The sequence below is a fragment of the Arachis hypogaea genome, chromosome 18 (assembly GCF_003086295.3).
Source record: "Arachis hypogaea cultivar Tifrunner chromosome 18, arahy.Tifrunner.gnm2.J5K5, whole genome shotgun sequence".
NCBI lineage: Eukaryota > Viridiplantae > Streptophyta > Magnoliopsida > Fabales > Fabaceae > Arachis > Arachis hypogaea.
In genome coordinates, this window is record NC_092053.1 from 44,386,365 (window position 1) to 44,397,590 (window position 11,226).

The 11,226-nt window shown below is 37.3% G+C and overlaps 1 non-coding gene across 1 annotated transcript; it reads right to left on the bottom strand.

The window, feature by feature from the left end:
• Positions 1–1,117: 1,117 nt before the first annotated feature.
• On the bottom strand, positions 1,118–1,225 carry LOC112774648 (small nucleolar RNA R71). The gene has a single exon (XR_003189123.1). It is a non-coding gene; the product is annotated as a small nucleolar RNA R71 (small nucleolar RNA).
• Between the last annotated feature and the right edge of the window lie 10,001 nt (positions 1,226–11,226).

Sequence of the window (11,226 nt, forward strand, 5' to 3'; positions counted from 1 at the left end):
AATTTTGATTTTTTTTTAAAAAATCAAATCTTTTTCAAAAACTTTGATTTCAAAATCTTTTTCTAACTTCTTATCTTTTCAAATTTAATTTTCGAATCTTATCTTTTTGTTTTAATCATATCTTTTAAAATTTCAATCATATCTTTTTCAAAAACAAATTTCAAATCTTTTTCAACTAACTAATTGACTTTTTATTTGTTTCTTATCTTTTTCAAAACCACCTAACTAATTTTCCCTCTCTAATTTTCGAAAATACCTCCCTCTTTTTCAAAAAATCTTTTTAATTAATTAATTGTTTAAATTTTAATTTTAATTTTATTTTCCCTTTAATTTTCGAAAACCATCAACTCCTTTTCAAAAATTATTTTCGAAAATTTCTCTCTCTCATCTTCTTCTATTTATTTAATTACTTACTAACACTTCTCTTCATCTCATATCTCTGCTATCCTCACCCTTGTGTTTGGATTCTCCTCTCTTCTCTTTCCTTACATTACATTCTTTTCTTCTTCTACTCACACAAAGGAATCTCTATACTGTGACATAGAGGATTCCATATTTTCTTTGTTATTCCCTTCTTTGTCATATGAGAAGGAGCAAGGACAAGAACATTCTTGTTGAAGCAGATCCTGAACCTGAAAGGACTCTGAAAAGGAAACTAAGAGAAGTTAAAATACAACAATTCAGAGATAACCTTACAGGAATTTTCGAACAGAAAGAGGAGATGGCAGCCAAAAATAATAATAATGCAAGGAGGATGCTTGGTGACTTTACTGCACCTAATTCCAATTTACATGGAAGAAGCATCTCCATCCCTACCATTGGAGCAAACAATTTTGAGCTTAAACCTCAATTAGTTTCTCTGATGTAACAAAACTGCAAGTTTCATAGACTTCCATCTGAAGATCCCTTTCAGTTCTTAACTGAATTCTTGTAGATATGTGATACTGTTAAGACTAATGGAGTAGATCCTGAAGTCTACAGGCTCATGCTTTTCCCTTTTGCTGTGAGAGACAGAGCTAGAATATGGTTGGACTCTCAACCTAAGGATAGCCTGAACTCTTGGGATAAGCTGGTCAAGGCTTTCTTAGCCAAGTTATTTCCTCCTCAAAAGCTGAGTAAGCTTAGAGTGGATGTTCAAACCTTCAGACAGAAAGAAGGTGAATCCCTCTATGAAGCTTGGGAGAGATACAAGGAACTGACCAAAAAGTGTCCTTCTGACATGCTTTCAGAATGGACCATCTTGGATATATTCTATGATGGTCTGTCTGAATTAGCTAAGATGTCATTGGATACTTCTGCAGGTGGATCCACTCACCTAAAGAAAATGCCTGCAGAAGCTTAAGAACTCATTGACATGGTTGCTAATAACCAGTTTATGTACACTTCTGAGAGGAATCCTGTGAGTAATGGGACGCCTCAGAAGAAGGGAGTTCTTGAAATTGATACTCTGAATGCCATATTGGCTCAGAATAAAATATTGACTCAGCAAGTCAATATGATTTCTCAGAGTCTGAATGGAATGCAAGCTGCATCCAACAGTACTCAAGAGGCATCTTCTGAAGAAGATGCTTATGATCCTGAGAACCCTGCAATAGCAGAGGTAAATTATATGGGTGAACCTTATGGAAACACCTATAACCCTTCATGGAGAAATCACCCAAATTTCTCATGGAAGGATCAACAAAAACCACAACAAGGCTTTAATAATGGTGGAAGAAACAGGTTAATAATAGTAAACCTTTTCCATCATCCACTCAGCAACAGACAGAGAATTCTGAGCAGAATCCATCTAGCTTAGCAAATTTAGTCTCTGATCTATCTAAGGCCACTCTGAGTTTCATGAATGAAACAAGGTCATCCATTAGAAATTTGGAAGCACAAGTGGGCCAGCTGAGTAAGAAGATCACTGAAACCCCTCCTAGTGCTCTCCCAAGCAATACAGAAGAAAATCTAAAAGGAGAGTGCAAGGCCATTGATATAACCATCATGGCCGAATCCAAGGAGGAAGGGGAGGACGTGAATCCCAAGGAGGAAGACCTCCTGGGACATCCAGTGATCAATAAGGAGTTTCCCTCTGAGGAACCAAAGGAATCTGAGACTCATCTAGAGACCATAGAGATTCCATTGAACCTCCTTATGCCATTCATGAGCTCTGATGAGTATTCTTCTTATGAAGAGAATGAAGATGTTACTGAAGAGCAAGTTGCCAAGTTCCTTGGTGCAATCATGAAGCTGAATGCCAATTTATTTGGTAATGAAACTTGGGGAGATGAACCTCCCCTGTTCACCAATGAACTAAATGCATTGGATCAATTGAGATTGCCTCAGAAGAAACAGGATCCTGGAAAGTTCCTAATACCTTGTACCATAGGCACCATAACCTTTGAGAAGGCTCTATGTGACCTTGGGTCAGGAATAAACCTCATGCCACTCTCTGTAATGGAGAAACTGGGGATCTTTGAGGTGCAAGCTGCTAAAATCTCATTAGAGATGGCAGACAACTCAAGAAAAGAGGCTTATGAACAAGTAGAGGACGTGTTAGTAAAGGTTGAAGGCCTTTACATCCCTACTGATTTCATAATCCTGGATATTGGGAAGGATGAGGATGAATCCATCATTCTTGGAAGACCCTTCCTAGCCTCAGCAAGAGCTGTGATTGATGTAGACAGAGGTGAACTAGTCCTTCAATTGAATGAGGACTCTCTTGTGTTTAAAGCACAAGGTTATCATCCTGTAAACATGGAAAAGAGGTACGATAAGCTTCTCTCAGTACAGAGTCAACTAAAGCCCCCACAGTCAAACTCTAAGTTTGGTGTTGGGAGTCTATAAAATTGACCTGATCACCTGTGTGGCTCCATGAGAGCCCACTGTCAAGCTATTGATATTAAAGAAGCGCTTGTTGGGAGGCAACCCAATTTTTATTTATCTAATTTTACTTTTATTTTATTGTTCTTTCATGTTTTATTAGGTTCATGATCATGTGGAGTCACAAAATAAATAGAAAAATCAAAAACAGAATCAAAAACAGCAGAAAAAAATCACACCCTGGAGGAAGGGCTTACTAGCGTTTAAACGCTAGTAAGGAGCATCTGGCTGGCGTTCAACGCCAGAACAAAGCATGGATCTGGTGTTGAACGCCCAAAACAAGCAGCATCCTGGCGTTCAAATGCCAGGAATGCACACTGAGGAAAGCTGGTGCTGAACGCCAGAAACAAGCATGGAACTGGCGTTCAACGCCAGAAACATGCTGCATCTGGGCGCTGAACGCCCAGAACAAGCACCAATTCGGCGTTTAAACGCCAGAATTGCATGCAAAGGCATTTTACATGCCTAATTGGTGTAGGGATGCAATTCCTTGACACCTCAGGATCTGTGGACTCCACAGGATCCCCACCTACCTCCACTCATACTCTTCCCTCTTCTCATTCATCCTCTCTTCCCAATAAACACCTTTCCCCAAAACCCTTCACCAATCACCTCAATCTCTCTTCCCTATTACCCATTCACCACTCACATCCATCCACTCTTCCCCATAAACCTACCTCATAAACCCCACCTACCTTCAAAATTCAAAATCACTTTCCCACCCAAACCCACCCTAAATGGCCGAACCTAACCCCTCTCCCTTCACTATATAAACCCCTCCATTCTTCTTCATTTTCACACAACACAACCCTCTCTTCCTCTTCTTGGCCGAAACACAACCTCTCTCCCTCTCCTCTATTTCTTCTTCTTCTTCATCTTTTCTTTCTTCTCTTGCTCGAGGACGAGCAATATTCTAAGTTTGGTGTGGTAAAAGCATAAAGCTTTTTATTTTTCCATTACCATTGATGGCACCTAAGACCAGAGAATCCTCTAGAAAAGGGAAAGGGAAGACAAAAGCTTCCACCTCCGAGTCATGGGAGATGGAAAGATTCATCTCCAAAGCCCATCAAGACCACTTCTATGATGTTGTGGCCAAGAAGAAGGTGATCCCCGAGGTCCCTTTCAAACTCAAGAAAAATGAGTATCCGGAGATCCGACATGAGATCCATAGAAGAGGTTGGGAAGTTCTAACAAACCCAATCTAACAAGTCGGAATTCTAATGGTTCAAGAGTTCTATGCTAATGCATGGATCACTAGGAACCATGATCAAAGTAAGAACCCAAACCCAAAGAATTATCTCACCATGGTTCGGGGGAAATACGTAGATTTTAGTCCGGAAAATGTGAGGTTGGCGTTCAACTTGCCAATGATGGAAGAGAACGCACGCCCCTACACAAGGAGAGTCAACTTTGATCAAAGGTTAGACCAAGTCCTCATGGACATATGTGTGGAAGGAGCTCAATGGAAGATTGACTCAAAAGGCAAACCGGTTCAACTGAGAAGACTGGACCTTAAGCCTGTAGCTAGAGGATGGTTGGAGTTCATTCAATGCTCAATCATTCCCACTAGCAACCGGTCTGAAGTTGCTATAGACCGGGCCATCATGATCCATAGCATCATGATTGGAGAAGAGGTGGAGGTTCATGAGATTATACCTCAAGAACTCTACAAGGTGGCTGACAAGTCCTCCACTATGGCAAGGTTAGCCTTCTCTCACCTCATTTGCCATCTATGCAATTCGGCTGGGATTGACATAGAGGGAGATATCCTCGTTGATGAGGACAAGCCCATCACTAAGAAAAGGATGGAGCAAACAAGAGAGCCTATTCATGGATCTCAAGAGACGCATGAAGAAGCTCATCACCAAGAAATCCCTGAGATGCCTCAAGGGATGCACTTTCCTCCACAGAACTTTTGGGAGCAAATCAACACCTCCCTAGGAGAACTGAGTTCCAACAAGGGACAACTAAGGGTGGAACATCAAGGGCACTCAATCATCCTCCATGAAATTAGAGAAGATCAAAGAGCTATGAGGGAGGAGCAACAAAGACAAGGAAGAGACATAGAAGAGCTCAAGGACATCATTGGTTCCTCAAGAAGGAAACGCCACCATCACTAAGGTGGACTCATTCCTTGTTCTCAAATTTTCTGTTTTTCGTTTTCTTTATGTTAAGTGCTTATCTATGTTAATGTCTTATTACATGATCATTAGTATTTAGTAACTTTGCCTTAAAGTTATGAATGTCCTATGAATCCATCACCTCTTTTAAATGAAAAATGTTTTTAATTCAAAAGAACAAGAAGTAATGAGTTTCAAATTTATCCTTGAACTTAGTTTAATTATATTGATGTGGTGACAATGCTTTTTTGTTTTCTGAATGAATGCTTAAACAGTGCATATGTCTTTTGAAGTTGTTGTTTATGAATGTTAAATATGTTGGCTCTTGAAAGAATGATGACAAGGAGACATGTTATTTGATAATCTGAAAAATCATAAAAATGATTCTTGAAGCAAGAAAAAGCAGTGAATACAAAGCTTGCAGAAAAAAAAGGCAAAAAAAAAAGAAAAAAAAGAGAGAAAAAGAAAAAGCAAGCAGAAAGAGCCAAAAGCTCTTAAAACCAAAAGGCAAGAGCAAAAAGCCAAAAACCCTTAAAACTAAAAGGCAAGGGTAAATAAAAAGGATCCCAAGGCTTTGAGCATCAGTGGATAGGAGGGCCTAAAGGAATAAAATCCTGGCCTAAGCAGCTAAACCAAGCTGTCCCTAACCATGTGCTTGTGGCGTGAAGGTGTCAAGTGAAAACTTGAGACTGAGCGGTTAAAGTCAAGGTCCAAAGCAAAAACAGAATGTGCTTAAGAACCCTCGACACCTCTAATTAGGGACTTTAGCAAAGCTGAGTCACAATCTGAAAAGGTTCACCCAGTTATGTGTCTGTGGCATTTATGTATCCGGTGGTAATACCCTGGACACCTCTATTTTATGTTTTCTTTAGGTTGATGATCATGTGAAGTCACAAAAACAAATGGAAAATCAAAAACAGAATGAAAAATAGCATGAAAAATAGCACACCCTGGAGGAAGATCATTCTGGCATTTAAACGCCAGAAACAAGCATCTGTCTGGCGTTTAACGCCAGAAACAAGCACCAAGCTGGCGTTTAACGCCAGAAACAAGCATCAGTCTGGCGTTAAACACCAGAAACAGGCTACATTTAGGCATTTAATGCCAGAAACAGGCAGCAGTCTGGCGTTAAACGCCAGGATTGCATAGTAAGGGCATTTTGTATGCCTAATTGGAGCAGGGATGCTAAATCCTTGACCCACTGGATCTGTCGACCCCACAGGATCCCCACCTACCTCACCATTCAAATTCAAACCATTTGCTTTTGTTTTTCCATAATTCAGTGGTAGAGTAATTGACTGCAGATCAAAGAGCTATGAGGAAAGAGCAACAAAGGCAAGGAAGAGACATAGAGGAGCTCAAGAGCACCATTGGTTCTTCAAGAAGAGGAAGACGCCACCCTCATTAAGGTAGACCCATTCCTTAATCTCCTTGTTCTTATTTTCCTGTTTTTCGTTTACTATGCTTCATGTTTAATTATGTATGTGTCTTTACTATATGATCACTAGTATCCAAGTGTCTATGTCTTAAAGATATGAATATCCTATGAATCCATTACCTTTCTTAAATGAAAATTTTTTTCTGAAAAAGAAAAAGAAGTACATGAATTTTGAATTTTAAAATAGTTTAATTATTTTGATGTGGTGGCAATACTTTTTGTTTTCTGAATGAATGCTTGAACAGTGCATATGTCTTTTGAATTTGTTGTTTATGAATGTTAAAATTGTTGGCTCTTGAAAGAATGATGAAAAAGGAGAAATGTTATTTGATAATCTGAAAAATCATAAAAATGATTCTTGAAGCAAGAAAAAGCAGTGAAGAACAAAGCTTGCAGAGAAAAAAAATGCGAAAAAAAAGAGAGCAAGAAAAAGAAAAAGTAAGCAGAAAAAGCCAAAAGCTCTTTAAACCAAAAGGCAAGAGCAAAAAGCCAATAGCCCTTAAAACCAAAAGGCAAGGGTAATAAAAAAGATCCAAGGCTTTGAGCATCAGTGGATAAGAGGGCCTAAAGGAATAAAATCCTAGCCTTAGCGGCTAAACCAAGCTGTCCCTAACCATGTGCTTGTGGCGTGAAGGTGTCAAGTGAAAACTTGAGACTGAGCGGTTAAAGTCGAGGTCCAAAGCAAAAAACAGAGTGTGCTTAAGAACCCTGGACACCTCTAATTGGAGACTTTAGCAAAGCTGAGTCACAATCTGAAAAGGTTCACCCGGTTATGTGTCTGTGGCATGTATGTATCTGGTGGTAATACTGGAAAACAGAGTGCTTAGGGCCACAACCAAGACTCATAAAGTAGCTATGTTCAAGAATCAACATACTGAACTAGGAGAATCAATAACACTATCTAAATTCTGAGTTCCTATAGATGCCAATCATTCTGAACTTCAAAGGATAAAGTGAGATGCCAAAACTGTTCAGAAGCAAAAAGCTAATAGCCCCGCTCATCTAATTAACACTGATCTTCATAGATGTTTTGGGAATTCATTGTATATTCTCTTCTTTTTATCCTACTTTGTTTTTAGTTGCTTGGGGACAAGCAACAATTTAAGTTTGGTGTTGTGATGAGCGGATAATTTATACGCTTTTTGGCATTATTTTTACTTAGTTTTTAGTATGATTTAGTTGGTTTTTAGTATATTTTTATTAGTTTTAATTAAAAATCACATTTCTGGACTTTACTATGTGTTTCTGTATTTTTCTGTGATTTCAGATATTTTCTGGCTGAAATTGAGGGAGCTGAGCAAAAATCTGATTCAGGCTGAAAAAGGACTGCTGATGCTGTTGGATTCTGACCTCCCTGCACTCAAAGTGGATTTTCCGGAGCTACAAAACTCCAAATGACACGCTCTCAATTGCGTTGGAAACTAGACATCCAGGGATTTCCAGAAATATATAATAGTCCATACTTTGCTCAAGGATAGATGATGTAAACTGGCGTTCAACGCCAGTTCCATGTTGTAGTCTGGCGTCCAGCGCCAGAAACAAGTTACAAGTTGGAGTTCAACGCCAGAAACAGGTTACAACCTGGCGTTGATCGCCCAAAACAGCCCAGGCACGTGAGAAGCTTCAGTCTCAGCCCCAGCACACATCAAGTGGGCCCCAGAAGTGGATTTCTGCACTATCTATCATAGTTTACTCATTTTCTGTAAACCTAGGTTACTAGTTTAGTATTTAAACAGCTTTTAGAGATTTATTTTGACCTCATGACATTTTTAGATCTGAACTTTGTACTCTTTGACGGCATGAGTCTCTAAACTCCATTGTTGGGGGTGAGGAGCTCTGCAGCGTCTTGATGAATTAATGCAATTATCTCTATTTTCCATTCAAACACGCTTGTTCCTATCTAAGATGTTCATTCGCGCTTCACTATGAAGAAGGTGATGATCCGTGACACTCATCACCTTCCTCAATCCATGAACGTATGCCTGACAACCACATCCATTCTACATCAGATTGAATGAGTATCTCTTAGATTTCTTAATCCGAATCTTCGTGGTATAAGCTAGAATTGATGGCGGCATTCATGAGAATCCGGAAAGTCTAAACCTTGTCTGTGGTATTCCGAGTAGGATTCAAGGATTGAATGGCTGTGACGAGCTTCAAACTCGCGATTGTTGGGCGTAGTGACAGACGCAAAAGAATCAAGGGATTCTATTCCGACATGATCGAGAACCAACAGATGATTAGCCGTGCTGTGACAAAGCATTTGGACCATTTTCACTGAGAGGACGGGAAGTAGCCATTGACAATGGTGACACCTTACATACAGCTTGCCATGGAAGGAGCCTTGCGTGTGTGGAGAGGAGTACAAGAGAAAAGCTGAAATAAAGAGGACAAAGCATCTCCAAAACCCCAACATATTCTCCATTATTGAGTAACAAGTATTTATTTTATGCCCCTTGACTTTTACAATTAAAACTAAGAATTATTATTGATATTATATCCTGACTAAGAGTTACAAGATAACCATAGCTTGCTTCAAACCAACAATCTCCGTGGGATTCGACCCTTACTCACGTAAGGTATTACTTGGACGACCCAGTGCACTTGCTGGTTAGTTGTGCGGAATTACATAGTGTGAAGTAATTTTTGTGCACCAAGTTTTTGGCGCCGTTGCCGGGGATTGTTCGAGTTTGAATAACTAAAGGTTTATTTTGTTGCTTAGATTAGGAATAATTTATTCTGTTGCTATAGAGTCATCAAATCTGAGTCCTTTAATTTATTTTCAAAAAAAAAATTCTTCAAAAATATTATTTTTCTTTATTAATTTTTAATTTTTTTTGTGAGTTTAGTGTCATGTTTTAAGTTTGGTGTCAACTGCATTCTTATCTTTTTCTCTTAAATTTTCGAATTTGTGTTCTTTATTCTTCCTTGATCTTCAAGTTGTTCTTGTTTATTTTTCTTGTTTGATCTTTGGTTTTTCTTATTCTGTGTCTTTTCTTGTTTTACTTGTGCTTTCTCAAAACATTAGTTTTCAAAAAATTTATTTTTAGTTATTAAAAATACCTCTTTAAAACAAGTGTTACATTTACTGCTCAATTGGCTAGAGCGTTGGTTTATGTTCTTGGTGATTGGGTATCTTCTTTTTAAAATCTTTTTCAAAAATAATTTTTCTTTGATTAAATCTTGTGCCAAACTTTAAGTTTGGTGTTTTCTTGTTAATCTTTTTATAATTTTCGAAAATTTTATTGAAGTTTTCTAAAATTTTAAGTTTGGTGTTCTTTCTGTTGTTCTTGTTGTTCTTGTGAATCTTCAAAGTGTTCTTGAGTCTTCTTTGTGTTTAGATTTTAAAATTTTTAAGTTTGGTGTTCCTTGGTGTTTTCTCTCCAAAATTTTCGAAAACAAGGAGCATTAGATCTAAAAATTTTAAGTCTTGTGTCTTTTGTGTGTTTTTCTCTTTCATCATTAAATTCAAAAATATCTTTTCTCTTTATTTTAAGTAATTTTCGAAATTTTCCCTTAAAAATTCAGATTTTTATTTTAAAACTTTCTGTTTCATCTTATCTTAGTTTTAAAATTTCAAAAATCATATCTTTTTCAAAATCTTGTCTTATCTTATTCCAAATTCAAAATTTAATATTCAAATTTAAAATTTTAAATTTCAAATTTCAAAATTTCAAATTTCAAAATTTAATTTTCAAAATTTAATTTTCAAACTTAAAAATCAAATCTTTTCAAAATTTAAATCTCTTTCAAATCCTTATCTTATATTGTTGACTTTTTCAAAATTCAAAATTCAAATTTTCAAATTTCAAAATTCGAATTTCAAATTTCAAAAATTTAAAATTCAAAATTTAATTTTCAAATTTAAAATTTAAATTTCAAAACTTCCTAACTACTTTCTCTCTCTTCATTTTTCGAAAATCCTCTCCCACATTTTTTTAATTAATTAATTTAGTTTTCAATTTTCTTTTATTTCTTTTTCTTCTAATTTTTGAAATTATACTCAATTTTTTTTTATTTTATTTTAATTTCAATTTTCAAAAAAAAAATTTAATTTGCAATCCGCATCATCTCGTTTTTTCCATCATGGACATAAGTGGAAATGAACAGTCCAGAAGGACTCTGGGGTCATATGCTAACCCCACTACTGCTTCATATGGGAGTAGTATCTGTATACCCTCCATCGGAGTCAGTAGCTTTGAGTTGAATCCTCAGCTCATTATCATGGTGCAGCAGAGTTGCCAGTATTCCGGTCTTCCACAGGAAGAACCTACAGAGTTTCTGGCACAGTTTTTACAAATTGCTGACACAGTACATGATAAGAAAGTAGATCAGAATGTCTACAGATTATTACTGTTTTTATTTGCTGTAAAAGATCAAGCTAAGAGGTGGTTAAATAACCAACCTAAAGCTAGCATAAGGACATGGAAACAGCTGACAGAAAAATTCCTTAATCAATACTTCCCTCCAAAACGGATGACACAGCTAAGGCTGGACATCCAAGGCTTTAAACAAGGAGATAATGAATCTCTTTATGATGCCTGGGAGAGATACAGAGAGATGCTAAGAAAATGCCCCTCTGAAATATTTTCAGAATGGGTGCAGTTAGAAATCTTCTATTATGGGCTTATAGAGAAATCTCAGATTTCTCTAGACCACTAAGCTGGTGGATCTATACATATGAGAAAAACAATTGAAGAAGCTCAAGAGCTCATTGATATAGTTGCCAGAAATCAGCATCTGTACCTAAGCAGTGAATCTTCCATGAAAGAAGAGGCTAAAATAGTAACTGCTGAACTCAGT